We start from the raw sequence: 14,730 nt of genomic DNA, 5'->3' as shown, positions 1-14,730 counted from the left end.
TATTGAAAAAATTATCTGCAAATTTTTAATCAACGATGCTAGTCAATTATTTTCTTTGACTAACATTTCTCCTTTTACAGTAGCCTATAATATTTCACAAAATGTTTACACTCAACTTACAACCTTTGGTTATCTATGGTTAATTTCAACACTTGCGTGCAGGCAGGCGTGGATCTAAGAGTTTTTTTTGGGGGGGGCCAGAAAATTTGAAAATGAATTAAAAAGTAATAAAGATAAAACAGATATGAACAATCAGTGGCGTAGCCAGGAATTTGGGGAGTTTTGACGGCCGTCGGGCTAAGCCCGACGGCGTGTTCGCAAAAGGCGACACCCAGCGGCGGGGGGTCTGGGGGGCCTCCCCCAAAAAATTTTGAAAAATTATTTTGAATTTGGTGCATTCTGAGAGCATTTTCAAAAAAATATGGGTATAAATATTCCTGTAAAATGGTGCTGTCCGGTGGCATAGCAAAAGGATAAGATCATGTTTTCTTCGGCATTTTTTCGGTAATAAAGCTAAGTCTCTATGTTTTCTTGTTGCTAATTCCTGGCTGAGATGTTTGGTATTGGCAAAACTTGCTCTTTCAATGCAGTTTCGCTTAAAATTAGGCAAACTTTGTTTTAGAGACATAAAGACTGAAAGCATCATTCTCAATATCGTGACGTCACACGCGTGCCAAAGGGGGTTTGTAAGTCTGCTGTGGGACTAATATCAGCTGTTTAGAAGCATATCAAACCATTCAACAATTTCTCACAAAATTTCGGGGGGGGCCCGGGCCCCTTGAGCCCCCCCATAAATCCGCGCCTGCGTGCAGGTGCGTAGTCAAGGGGGGCAATTGCCTCCCGGAAATAATTTTTATGTGCACAGACTAACAGACTTTCAAGCTAGGCTATTGGCCAACAGATATTCATATAGCCTACTGTTAATGTCAGTCAAATTTTTTGTGTGTATGAAATGACAAATTTATCATTTTTGTTGGGTGGCAAGTGATTAGTAGATCGTATGCTTGTTTTTTGTCTTCCTGTCAGAATGGGAACTTGTGCCACTTTTGCATTGTATGTAGGCTATAACCTACTTGCAAATTTTGACCGTGTAGGCTAGGCTACAGTTCCTGGCAAATATACCATTGATTGATAGCGTGTCAGGTCTCGCAATGATGCAAATAATCAGAACATCAATCCCAAGGGAACAAGTAGCCTACACATGAAAATTAATATGAACATTGGATAAGTAGCCTACTTGCTGTGGCCTATTTTTTTGCAAAAGTATTTATTGAAAAACTGAAGCCTATCAATAACCTAACCACTATTTATTCTAACAACTGTTTTAGTTTTATGATCCTAAATAAACTTTTTGCCCTCAGTTGCAGCATCACGTCCGTCCCGATAGCTCAGTTGGTTACCGCGTGACTCAGGGGCGTATCCTCAATGGAAGCAAGGGAAGCATTGCTTCCCCTGTTAAAATTGAAAAAAGAGAAAATTATATTTTTCAGTAAAACGGTTTCGTAATTTCTTTACCTGAATACAAATTAGAACGGTTTCTAACTCATGTCACCGTGTGATTTCAGCTCGGTTTTAATTTAAAAAAAGTTGGAAGCTTACGGAAGCGAAGATTCGTATCGCTTCCCTTGCTCTCGTTTTTGCTACACTAAGAAACAAGTGAGAGACTAAGGAAAAAAAAGCAGAGCAAAGTTTGCGCGAGTTACGTTTCTTTTAACTAATCCATGGAAGCAACTTTTCAATCGCTTCCCTGTCGCAGGGTTACCAGATTGGCTAAATTCCTCAAATTAGGCTTTTTTAAAATTAATTCTTCAAAATGCATAATAATCAATAGCTACTTCTCAAATATTGTAACCCTACCAGATGAAACCATGTTCTCCATTGTTCAATATATGTTCTATACTTGTTTAATACTCGTAATGTAGCGGATTAAAACTCATCCACTACAGTCCTTTTATACTTGCTATTTTTCGGGCTATACTTGCAGAATTATTTTTGTTACAATTTATTGAAATCCGCTACAAGTCATAAAATGTATGTACATTTTATTATTTTTAATAGAAACAGGTAAATATATCCATTTGGCCCTTTTGTCTAATATTTTCCTTGTTTTGGCCTATTTTTGTATTATTTTAGCTTTTAGACCTTGTCATAGTCTGGCAACTTTGCTCTGTTGGATTTTGCGTCGCGGGCTAAAAATGAAAAAATTTAAAGCGCTGTTTTGGTTATAATATCGGCCTAGTAAGCAAAAGTTTGAGCCAAATGTTGGCTTTACACTGCTATCCTGGCTGGATAAACTTTGGCATAAGACAGGATATGTGAGGTCGAGGCTCAACGTGACTGAAATGAATTCTGGCTTAAGCTACTACAGCAGTAGGTAACTGTAGCTGAGTTTTTGGTGTTTTCCAATTTTAGCCGTATTTTTTGCCCGTTCGTGCGTAAGAACTACCATTAATAAGTTAATAGCTGTTTATCTGCTTATAAATTTTATACAAATATTACCCTAAAAGTGTTTCCAGAAAGCACTATTCTCCATTATTTGAGTGTAATTTTGCAAAAAATTTCCGGGGGGCATGCCCCCGAACCCCCCTAGAAACCACGTGCCTTCGGCACGCTCTGATCCCCCACGAGTTTTATTGCTTCCCTTGCTCAACCAACCAGGATACGCCACTGGCGTGACTTCGTAAACGAAGAAGCTTCGAGATCAAGCGGCGCTGGTTTGACTCTCGGGGTGTGCGCTTGAGCAACGCATTCTCAGGACTGCTCTCCTTTCAGCGGCACATAATGGATGGAATAATTCCTCGGCAACAAAGACTTCATCAATCCGAAATTTCACTCGGGGAAAGTGCCATAACTTGGACCACCTAAGGAAAAAGTTCCACAACTAGCATAAAAACTCGCAAAATTTGAAAAACTTACTAAAATTGTATTCATAGTAACATCACACAGACTTAACACAAAAATGAAACAGAAACACCAAAAGGTTAACTAATTATTTGCAATTAAAAAATTTGCTCGAGTGGTCCATATTAGGCACCCTGCTTCCTAATTCGGACCACCCTGATTCTTAATATGGACTACCTAAATCAATACACAGAAACAAGTTTGCATTGCAATGTACATTAAGCACACAAAGAAAAACTTATATTACACAACCAAATGAATAAGAAAAACATGCAAGCAGTTCACTAATGACTAAACAATTACGTTTAATCCCAGACAGCAAAACTGGTCCCTTATACATTGACTCAACGTCTGCCGACGTTGAATCAATGTAAAGACAAACAGTTTTGCTGGCTGGGTTGAAGTTGTTTGCATGCCAAATTACATAATTGGAATTGGCTATTTTTACACACTTGTTGCCATGGTTACAATCAGGTGTTGCCAGAGTTAAGATTAAAGTTAATAAGGGTTAAGGTAAGGGTTACAGCTAGGAATAAGGATAGGGTTTTGATATTTGCCCCAGAACTAAAAAAAATTTCCAAAATACAAGTTTTTGTTTTCAACAGCTTTAAATTTTTCTCAAGTCAAATTAGGGCAGAATTCCTTATCTGGCAACACTATTGAGGCTATAATATTTACACTATATTGTGTAAATATAGCCACAGCCTACATAATTAGCTGGATAGCGACAAGTAGCAAATATGTGCCGACGAAGAGTTGTCTTGAGAACATTAAAAGTTTAGACTATTTCGACCTTTTTGCCGCCAAGTATGGCACAAAGGTTTCCAATTTTTTGTGTGGAATATTCATTCAAGTAGTTTTAAAAGAGAAAAAAAAGTCTTCTTTTTGTCTGTATAGGTTTTTTTGAAGAAGCCAATGTATGTTTTGTCCCCCTTTTTGTAGAGATGGAGCTGCAGTCAGGGCCGGATTTATAAAAAGGCCCCAGCTATTTTCCATTTGAGCCCCTTAACCTCCATAGGAAGAATTTCAACAATCTGCTGATGTATTTGGTAGATTAGATTCTATACATGAGCAAATAGCTGATGCTGAAAGAGATTTGTTATTGAAAAGGTTGGTTACTGGGACTGTGTTGGTGCACAGTTAATTAAATAAGAAGAAATGAAAATGTTGCTGAGTACCAGTCTGAATGAGATTCACCAATAATAATGCAATATTTTGTTGATCTTTCAAGCTTTTGTGCAAAACCTGCAGATTCACTTGGCTAACTACGGTACGTCAAGTACATGCAAATGGTTGCAACAGCTTCCACTATTCATCCTGAAAGATTGCCACCACCGAAGCTGCAATTCGTTTTCGTTCCTTCAGAGTACATTTGCAGGTGAAATAATAGTGCGTAGCCTAATGGTATTGTAACACAATACCGGTAATCATTTGGTATAAAAGCGTCTTTGCTCTATTGATTATAGCACTTGAAGATATTTTTCAAGAATTGTTTATTGTCATTAACTTCAAAATATTACAGCAAATTGCGCTATTAAACTGCTGTAAGGAAAAAATACAAGTTATAACAAAACAACTTGTGTTATAACATGACTAGCATAAACAAGTGGTGTACTACAAATCAAAAATTTTATGGCAGCAAGACTTGATTTAAGTTGATATAAAACTGTTGTTTCAGGTATGTCAGTGGAAGCATCTTGACACTGAAATCTTGGATCTCGCACAGTGGGGATGGAAAGCTGACACAGCAGGTGCAGTTATGACAATAAAGACCAATTTAGATCCGGCACCAGAATGGCTATTGAACGTTGTACGATGCAAATGCAAAGCAGGAACAAAAAAATCAATGTGGTACAATGTCTTGCAGCTGCAGAAAACATGGCTTAAAGTGCGTAACAGCATGTGGAGAGTGTCGTGGAAACTTGTTGCAATTTCAGTTATGTACAAGAAGACTGCCCTGAGGATTGCGACATTTTGATCATGTTTCAATAAATGATTTCATAAAAAAATGGAACGTTTTGCCCTTTTGCTTTTATGAGCGACCGAGCATAGAAGTTCACACCAGTTAAGTGATATAGGAACGTTACTGCAAAGGGTGGACTGAGCCTGAAAATGAGCCTAGAAAACGTATGAAATTTTTTTCTTAAGTTTGCTTATGATAATAAAATATAAAACAATATCAAATGAAAACAATTGTACAGTACCACATATACTTCATGGCGATCTTTATTCTCCCATGGCAAGAAGGCGCCTGCTGCGTTAATACATAGGGTGGTTGCCCAGACCCACGCCCGATTTGACAATTTTTCTTGTTTGATAGATATTTGTGTATTGCCCAAATTTGGCGAAGCAGGACATTAAGGCGCGAACAAAACGGCGCAAGACAAAACGGCGCAGAGACAAAATGGCGCAGAGGCAAAACGGCGCAGACAAAACGGCGCCAAAGTCATTGGGAAGCACGAAATAACATCATTGTAAAGAGAAACTACCATGCAATAATATCTAATTTGTGATAATTAAATGAGTAATTATCCAGCTGGCAAAAGTGCGACCACAGTGCTTAGACGTGAAAATTGTTTGTTTTGAAAGGTCGGAAACAACTGTTTGCTTGAGATGTAGGCAGATTTGGCTACAAGCCGCAAAAAATATATTCTTACACAGCTAACAATTCCATTGTTTTTGCATTGATGTTGTTGTACAGAATTAGCGCACGTGACTGTTCAGAGAGATGGGTGTCAAACCAGACAGGTGTCAAACCAGACGGGTTTTATTTTTTCTGTTCGATCCAGTTTGGCTAATGGTATAAATACAGACCGGCATATGTCAAGCCTTAAAACTCGTGTTTTTTTCCGGCAGCCATCGTGGCCTACCTAGAGCTCCTTCTCGGCGGCCAAATCTGCGTGCTTGGAGGCCAAAATACAATAATGATAGCACAAGTAAATAGTATTAAACTTGCAACAATGTTAAAATGATCACTTAGCGTTGTTAAAGTCTGGGCGACGTCCTGCAATAGAATCGTTGTACCACGCATTAAATGCTTTATCGGGATTGTAATCCGGTATTGCGGGACCATCTAATGACCCTAAATTGTTTTAACTGCTCGCAGCTCAGTAAGTTGTTTCAACTGCATACCGCCTTTCATAAAACCTGACCATTTATTCCGTTATGATGTCAACATTGAGGGTGTGAAGTCACTAACCCACAGCGTTCTCAACTATGAAGACACGTGTTTTCCCCTCGGATGTCAACCAAACTAGTTCTCCTTTTTAACAACGATTCAATGTCCGACAACATTGAATCGATATAAAAACGACAATATTGCCAGCCGATGTAAATTAGCACTTCAGATTAACACTTCGTTAAAATAAACATCGGGAATTGCAAACATGACTTACAGCGCTGGTGATCGCAGCTGGATATATTCAATACAACAGTAGTGACTATGATGCGCTGACCTAATTCTGCGTCACTCTTTGATACTACATATTTTCGACATTTAATCCACGATCATTTTATTTCGAAATTAAATAATTGGCTAGAAGAAACCGGCGGCCAAACTTGGCCGACGGAGGAGGTAGCACCGGCGGTCATTCAAGCACTACTTAGCGGCCATGGCCGCCGGCTGCTTTAAGGCTTGTATGTCATTTATTGAGAGCTAGACACAAGGGGTTGAGATTCAAGATGTCATTGCAAATCTCCCAATCGCAAAAAAAGTGACAAATTAATTGACAGTGGATTTATGTATGTGTTTGATCGGTTCAGCTCAGACAAGTCTAAAAAATTTTGGCAATGTTATTTCAAAAATGATAAATGCAAGGCGAGGATTCATACACACGTTCAAAACAATCAGGTTAGTGACAGCACAAGATGTTGATCATAAAAATTTAGTTTATACAATGCAAAATAATAATGTTTCTGGTGGCCTAGTGACTAGCATCGATTGTGGCCTTATATGATTGGAAGATCTTAACCATTTTTGTTTTGAAGCATAGAATTTAGACTTGAAAAAAAATTTTTCTAAGAATACGTTGTAACTTTTTTTCTTGAACTCGAAAATTTAATGCTACATATTTTATAACAATTTGTGTTCTGCCAATCTGCAACATATATAACGTTATGTTGTTTTCTATAACGGTGGATAGATACAAGCAAATGTTACGTTTGCGACAAAATAAGTCAATCACATTGTTTTAGGTACCTATTAAAGAGAATAAATCGCCACACTCATGATGCAAGTGCGGTTAACGTCGAAATAGCCAAAGTCAAAACAGGAGTAAAAAGAAGAGCTAAAGACACAATGGAGCTGCCAAGCCAAATTATTGTGGCAGAATTACAAAACGTCAGCGTTGCTACTAAGGTGGTCCTCGAATCAAAAAATTTAAAGTACTGCACAGCAGGTGATTGCAGCTTTACTAAGACAGTGTTTGCAGGGATTATGCCTCTTGTTAGATGTGACAGTCAATCTATTCTAGAAGAAATCAAGAAATTTTACACCACTAATAATATTTACAACCAAGCAACCACACGGCATTTAACATAATCGATTAAAAATTGAACAAACTATAAGCTACTTGTTCAATTTTTAATCGATTATGTTAAATGCCGTGTGGTTGCTTGGTTGTATATGTCTGTGGTTGAAGAAAGTGACCTCTTTACCAAAATTGTACTAATAATATTGATATTCAAAAATTGGTTATGTTTACAAGTGATGGTGCTGCAGTCATGCTTGGTAAGCGAAATGGCGTAGCAAAATTATTGCAGAATTCCATCCCGCATCTAGTTGAACAACACTGCGTAGCTCACCGAGAAGACCTGGGAATCGACGACACGTGGTCTCAAGTTTCTCTTATGCATGACATTGAAACGTTGGTAAGAACTGTCTATACTATGTTCAGCAGATCCTCAGTTAAGAAGCAAGGCTTGCAGGCTATTGCTCAGGCATCTGGTCATAGCCTAATATTTTTCAAAGCCATACATGATGTAAGGTGGTTGCAGGGGCGCCGGAACGATTTTTGACTAGGGGGGCAGGATTATGAAAAAAGGGCACTTTTTTTTAATTTTTAAAATAAGATATAGCGATAATGCTGGGCAGTTCGACACATGTTCGACTGTTGAGTTCGACAGTTGAGACAGATGAAGATAAATGAATGAAATATAGCCTACTGAAATAGGTTGAACAAGAAGAAACGAAAGATAAATTTCACGTTCATCGCGTCACAACCTGCTGCAAAGTATAAAATGTGTCCACGGGATAATTTGTATAGTGTATATAGGCTAGGCCAACAGTAGAGTGTAGACAAATATCAAACCAATCTGAAGTACATTTTACGCGCGCCGGTTGCTCAAATGAGCTTATTTGCAACAGCATTGTCAATGGTGTCCATCACCTGTTTGTGAATAGTCGCAAACAGTCGGTTGTTTAAACTTTTGTCTGTCATTGTGGTACGAAGCCACATTTTTACACGCCTCGTGGCGCTAAAACTGCCTTTAGCATTCACCTTTCCTAATTTGACGCAATATCATAACGGCTTACTTACACTTTTTCCTCTAAAAATTTTTAACTTCCAAGTTCTCACACTCCTTGCTATGCCAAGACGTTTATAGGTTACCATTCCTTAACTTTTCTACAATTCTATATCACTCAGATTTTTTTTCGAACTAGACCACGAGAAACATTTTTTTTCTCGTAAGTCAGCCATCAACAATACCCGGCCATCCCGGCCCTACCTTTGGTCCTATGCAATGCAAAACGGTCGTTAGTGGTGCCTCGAATCATTGGCGTTTGATTTTTACGGCGGGTGGTGGCACCAAACATAGTTGTGACAAAACCGTCTTTTAAGAAGCATAGGAGTGGTATAATTGCAATAAATTATGTTTGTGAGTTGTGAACTACACAATAGCTTATTATCGAGTAATGATACAAGAACTACATACCGGTGTAACGGTCCAGGAGTTACTGCGTCCAAAAGTTACCGTGCTGCTGCAGCGTGGCAGTCGAGAAGTGACGTCAGACCAAATGACCAAAGCTGCTCAGAGTTTCCGAAAGCGATACAAAAACAAAAATTTTACAACTAATTTTAATTGATTAGTTGCTCCCAAGCTAATGCATACCTTTTCATTTAAGATTAATCAATGCTTAAAATTGTCAATGCAACTTTTTGAGCAGTAGGAATTTCAATTATTTTCATAAAAAAAATAATTCATTATATTTGGCAACCCTGGTAACTCTTGGACTGCGGTCACTCCTGGACTGTTACACCGGTGTACAAAGAACAATGGCACAGAAGGGCATCATGCTACTGCGATACAGAATTTTGTGTGTGAACATTATTTTGAGGCAAAAATGAAAGATTGTAATGAGGCTAAAAGCGAATTGCAGAAATTGTTATTATTGAAAAATGTGCAGTAGCTCACATAACCTTAAAAGGGCACCATTGCCCCCCATCCAGAGAAAATGTTAGGGCGGGGGGACGATCGCCCCCTGCCCCCCCCCGCTTCTGGCGCCCCTGGGTGGTTGTCTCGTCATTTTGCTATACAAGCACTAGTACAAGTACAAAACTATGATGTACTTCTTGAATACTGCAAAGAAACAGGAGCTCGTGATCCTGTGGCTGTTTACTGCGCTGCAAAACTGGAATCAACGCAAATTAAAGCTGCATTGTTTGTCCTGAACGATATTCTAACAGAACTTACAGATTTATCAAAGACATTTCAAAAGAGTGATATAACTTCTATGGAAGCACAAGTCACTTACAGCAAAATTGCCAAGCTTCAGGCGCAGTACTTGTGTGAACACAAACACTGGAGTGCGACTGTCCAAGATTTGGTAAATAAATCAACATTAACTATGGAGGAAATGGCTCCAGTAGTCAGATTTATTGAAAGACTGTGTAATCATTTGAAAGAACGATTTCCTGATGATAACAAACTATCTAATTGGTGTATATTTGACTACTACAGCATAAAACAAGCTGATTTTGATTTTGGCTTAAATGAGATGGATGAGCTCTTAAAACAATACAGCTGCTTCTTTCACTGCCAGGGCTCTCGGCATGAAAGTGATACTAGAAGTGCCTACAATGATTTCAAGTTTTTGGCAAAGGAAATGTTTAAAGCAAGCGGCAGCGTAGGCTTGAGTGAGTTGGCTAGAATATGTTTTGGGAATGAAAAGTTTTCAACTATCCTTTGCCTCTATTCAGATATGCTCTTCCTTCCAAGCCTCCACTGCCGACTGTGAAAGAGGCTTCAGCCTCATGAACAGAATCAAAACAAAGAATAGGTGCAGGCTGGAGCCATATCATTTGGACCAACTCATGATGGTCAAGTCCATCATTACAGCATCGGAAACAGCTGATGATGAATCAGCTACCTACGAAGATTCAGCAATAAATATAGATAAAGTGTATAAACATTGGAAAACCACGAAAACAAGAAGAAACTATTTGAAGTAAATGTGTAATTTGCTTACATTTTATTAAACTTCTTCTAGACCAGTGGTTCCCAAACTCGGTTCACAAAGTTGGTAATTCATTTTAACTCAGCATTAAAATGCTCATGCTCACTACATCAAATATTTGCTCAGCGTAAAATTTTTTTAGATGGAACACTGGTTGGAAGCATTGCTTGTTGGAATCAGCGCAACGAATGTCTGGTTCTTCTGAAGCTACATTCTTGCGCTGACTGCAACGTGTTTATTGTTCAGTTTAATCAGTTCGACTTCTGAACTGGTAGAGTGTACACGCGTGATCCTTTTCCTTCCGTTAGCTTACAACAAAAGGAATGAAACATGGCGCTGCGAACAGGATACCGATCCTTTTGAAAGGAAAGTAACATAGCTTACACAGTTCAGAAGAAGCGACGTCGCTAGGCTGGACCTAGAAGTTGACAAGGCCACTTTTCAACGCTTGAAGGAAGAATGAAACGTGTAGGCCTATGTAGCACTGTCCGGGCTAGGCGGGAAAAATAATTAATTTCACGATTTACAAAGTGCTAAGGCTTTCGTTTTCGAAAGAAATCGCCAACACTGTTAGTAACTTGGGGTTGAGTGAAGACAAAGAGAAAAAAGTTGCCAGATTGGGCAATTTCTCTGCAATTGGGCTACTTTTAGTTGGGCTTGGCGCCAAAAAATGTTGGTTTGCGACTTGCGCTTTTTTGGGCTACTATCAGAATTTTATTTGGCGCGAGACGGTGCTTTTTGGCTATCTATTGGCATTTACTCGAGAACCTTAATAAAATGTCCCATTTTCTTTCATAAATCGTGGACCCACGTGACTCGTGAACACATCACAATTCAGTAAACTTATAAAAGTCCCCAATTCAGCATCCTTGCCTTTTGTATTTGTGCGAATGAACGGAAGCGCAGCGTTGCCATTTGGTAGATATCACTGCCAAATTCGAGAAATTTGCCAGAATTTTAAGTTGTTTGGCAGTGAATCTTTGAGTTGGCAGAATTGAATAATTGGCAGAGTCTGACGAGCCTTTGAAAGAGTTGGTAAAGTTTCGGTTTACTACGGAAAAAAAGACGTTATTTTTTTCTTTCGGCATGAGAACTGATTCTACCACTGACCATTTTTCCAATTCACTGAATTGGAGGTATGGAGGACTAGGCTTTGCAGTATGGAGGATTAGGCTTTGTGCAAATTTTATTAATCTTTGTTCGGTTTGTTTCATTGTTCCTAAATTTAAAAAAGCTATTAAAAAAAATATGTTTAGTCAATGTTAGGTTGATGGAAAAGTTGCAGGCTATTTTGTGTACTTGCCTTGATGCTTAAAGTATGTAAACAAGCCAAAAAGTAAGACTAGATTACGAAAGAACTTTAGTTTCATAAAGTTTTATAAAAATGGCGGCATTGATGACAAATGCCTGTGTTGTCAAAAAATTTAGAAGTTGCTTGAGTTTGAAAAGTAGCGAGCCTTATTAGTAGGGATGGGCAAAATAGAATAATTAGCTATTCTAGAATACTGAAACCGAATATAGAATACAGATATCTATTCTAGAATAATTGACAGTTTTTACCATCAACACATTTTAATGATTTTATAAAAGCAATTAACATCACAAAATTGCTTATTGCAGTGTAACAAATTTAGGCTTTTTAATGTTTACCAGTCAAACGGGATCTCATCTTGATGGCGGTTAGTGTTGGGCGATAACTCGTAACTGCAAACCCTTACAAAAATGTTGCCGAGGCCAAACGGCAAAAGTTGAAATTGCCTCGGCAATTGCTTTGAACGTTTATTACGAAAAAAATTGTACCAAAACATGTAAAATGAAAAGGGAAAAATATGTAATAATGCCAAAAGTAGTGATAAAGCGAGCAATGGGATACGCACGCTGTTACGGTAATTCACGTTAAATAACTCACGGGGAGGAAAAGTAAGTTAATTTTGGGTTGATTCAACGTTCGAGTCAGCACAAATCGATTTAATTTTCCGGCCGGTTATATTGCGTAACAACAATGCCAAAAAAGAAATTTACGCTTGTTTTACATTAATTCGACATCTAGCAACGTTAAATTATCATAAAATAACGTTAATTGCTCAACCAGGTACCAAATTAATAGCTCTCTGCGAGAAGATTGCCCACAATTGGGATACTGCGAGCAACACAAATTCTATTTGATAAAGAACTAGCTGTCAGAATCGAAATCATCAGATGCTGTATCGGAGGATGAGATTGTCACGTCATCACTGGAATCAGACACATCAAGAGGCTCGTTGCTTGGCTGTAAATCTACACTGTCTTCGCCGTTCGCAATGAAGCATCCATGTTTTGCGGCTTTTGTGCTTTGATACCCATCCACACACCTCTTTTGCAGAGCTCCATCAGGGAGTTGACTTAGGAGCAAATGTATGGCTGTGGCATAACGACAGGGAGGAATGTCTAACCCTAACCTTGCAAGCGCTCGTGTGGCCTCAGCATTTTTATTGCCGACACTAATGCGCCATTCATGCATCTGCGTCGCGACCAGACGAAGCGGTACGGAGTCGATCGTTAAAGTGGTTTCAATTATCCGATTTCATATGGATTTTGAAACCGGTTAGGCTTCACAACCGGTTATTCTATATTCGGTATTCTATTTTGCCCATCCCTACTTATTAGCTGCAGGTACCTTATATTAATACATATCATATTGTATCATTCATCATTATTAGCCATTGTTATTCCACTGCAGGATGAGGGATTGAAGGCCTTCCCCATATCTTTGTAATTTTGTCTGTTTTGGCACGTTTGCATCTAGTGTTTATCAAATTTATGGGTTACCTAAGTATAAAGTAATTTTTATTTATTTTTATTTTAGATATTTAAGAATGTAACAAAATAGAAAAAGACTAAGTGGTGCACAATACAGGAAACTATCTGACGCAAAAAAACTGAAGCAAGAGGAATGTTTGGCGAAAACTCGGAAGATTGGTGAATATTTCAGTTCTGTTGAAGCAACTCCTGCTACATGTAACCATGGTGGAGATGTAGGTGTAAGTAGCGGTGCACTTCTGTCGATGAAGTAGTGAAAACAATTGAAAAGACTGAAGCTACACCATTATTGCGTGGAGATGATGATGCTCATGTTGAGCCGACAATACCTGTTATTGATATTGATGTAACTGTTACTGAGCCATCCAATAGAGAAATCTATGAAACCATATGTTGTAATCGAATTTCGACCATCAAAAAAGCCCGCCGGAAGCAATTTTAAACAATTAGTTCATTATACAATAACATTCATTGATGTATTTAAATAAACAGTGCAAATAACTTTTTTGTAAGGAATTGAAAATATAAATCGTAGCTCACCATCAAAAAAAAATTTTGGGGGGGCAGCACTTTTCTTATCTGCCTAGGGCAGCACTTAGGCTAAATCCGGCCCTGCAATGGTAAAGAAAACCACTCCACAGACTGGTGATGGACTGATTGTTTCTTACAATATATCTCGCCCAATGGCTCAGTGAGCTAAATCACATATCATTGGAGAAACACTTATTCTTCCTACAATTTAAGAGGTATGTCAAACTGTTCTTCATCAAAGTACAGATTTCTTGAAGGTAATACCTCTTAGCAATGACAGTTCGGCGGCGCATTGATGAAATGGGTGCAGACACCGAAGAGCATCTCTGTGACATTCTTCAAAAGACTGAATTCGCAAAACAATTGGTTGAGTCTACCTTACAGGGAAATGAGGCCTTAGCCGCCTTACTTATGGCCTATATGCGTTTTATACACAATGGAGAAGCTAAAGAAATGTTGTTTGCAAGAACACTTGAAACAGATACAAAGGGTGAATAAATTTTTAATGTTCTTCCAAGATTTTTGTGCAGAAAAGGAAATACCCATGAAAAACATCATAGCTTGTGCTATAGATGGTGCAACCGCAATGATTGGGTGTCACAAAGATTTCATACCGTATCTTAAGAAAGTTGTAGCCGGTGTCTTTGCCATTCACTGCATTATCCACCGACACCATCTTGCTGCGAAGGAACTGAGCCTCAAGTTTCACAAGTATCTACAGGTAATTATTCAGGCAATAAATAAAATCAAAGTGAGCAGTTTGAATGACAGGTTGTTTCGCAAACTTTGCCATGACAAAGAAGACTTCGAACGTTTCCTATTGCACACAATCGATTGCATCTTTTTGACACTGTGGTGGAGTTTCTGGAAGAAGTTGTTTCTGACCTGGTGACCAAGTTGAAGTCATGCCATCTTGACTGTGCATATTTGGCTGACATTTTTGAAAAAATTAATGAGTTAAACCGGCAGCTCCAGGGGTCAAACACAAATTTGGTGGCCTCAAAAAGTCTCGTCATGGCATTTATGTCCAAACACAGTATAAA

The sequence above is a fragment of the Aplidium turbinatum genome, chromosome 18, assembly GCF_918807975.1.
Source record: "Aplidium turbinatum chromosome 18, kaAplTurb1.1, whole genome shotgun sequence".
Lineage (NCBI taxonomy): Eukaryota > Metazoa > Chordata > Ascidiacea > Aplousobranchia > Polyclinidae > Aplidium > Aplidium turbinatum.
This window is presented reverse-complemented; position numbering follows the sequence as displayed.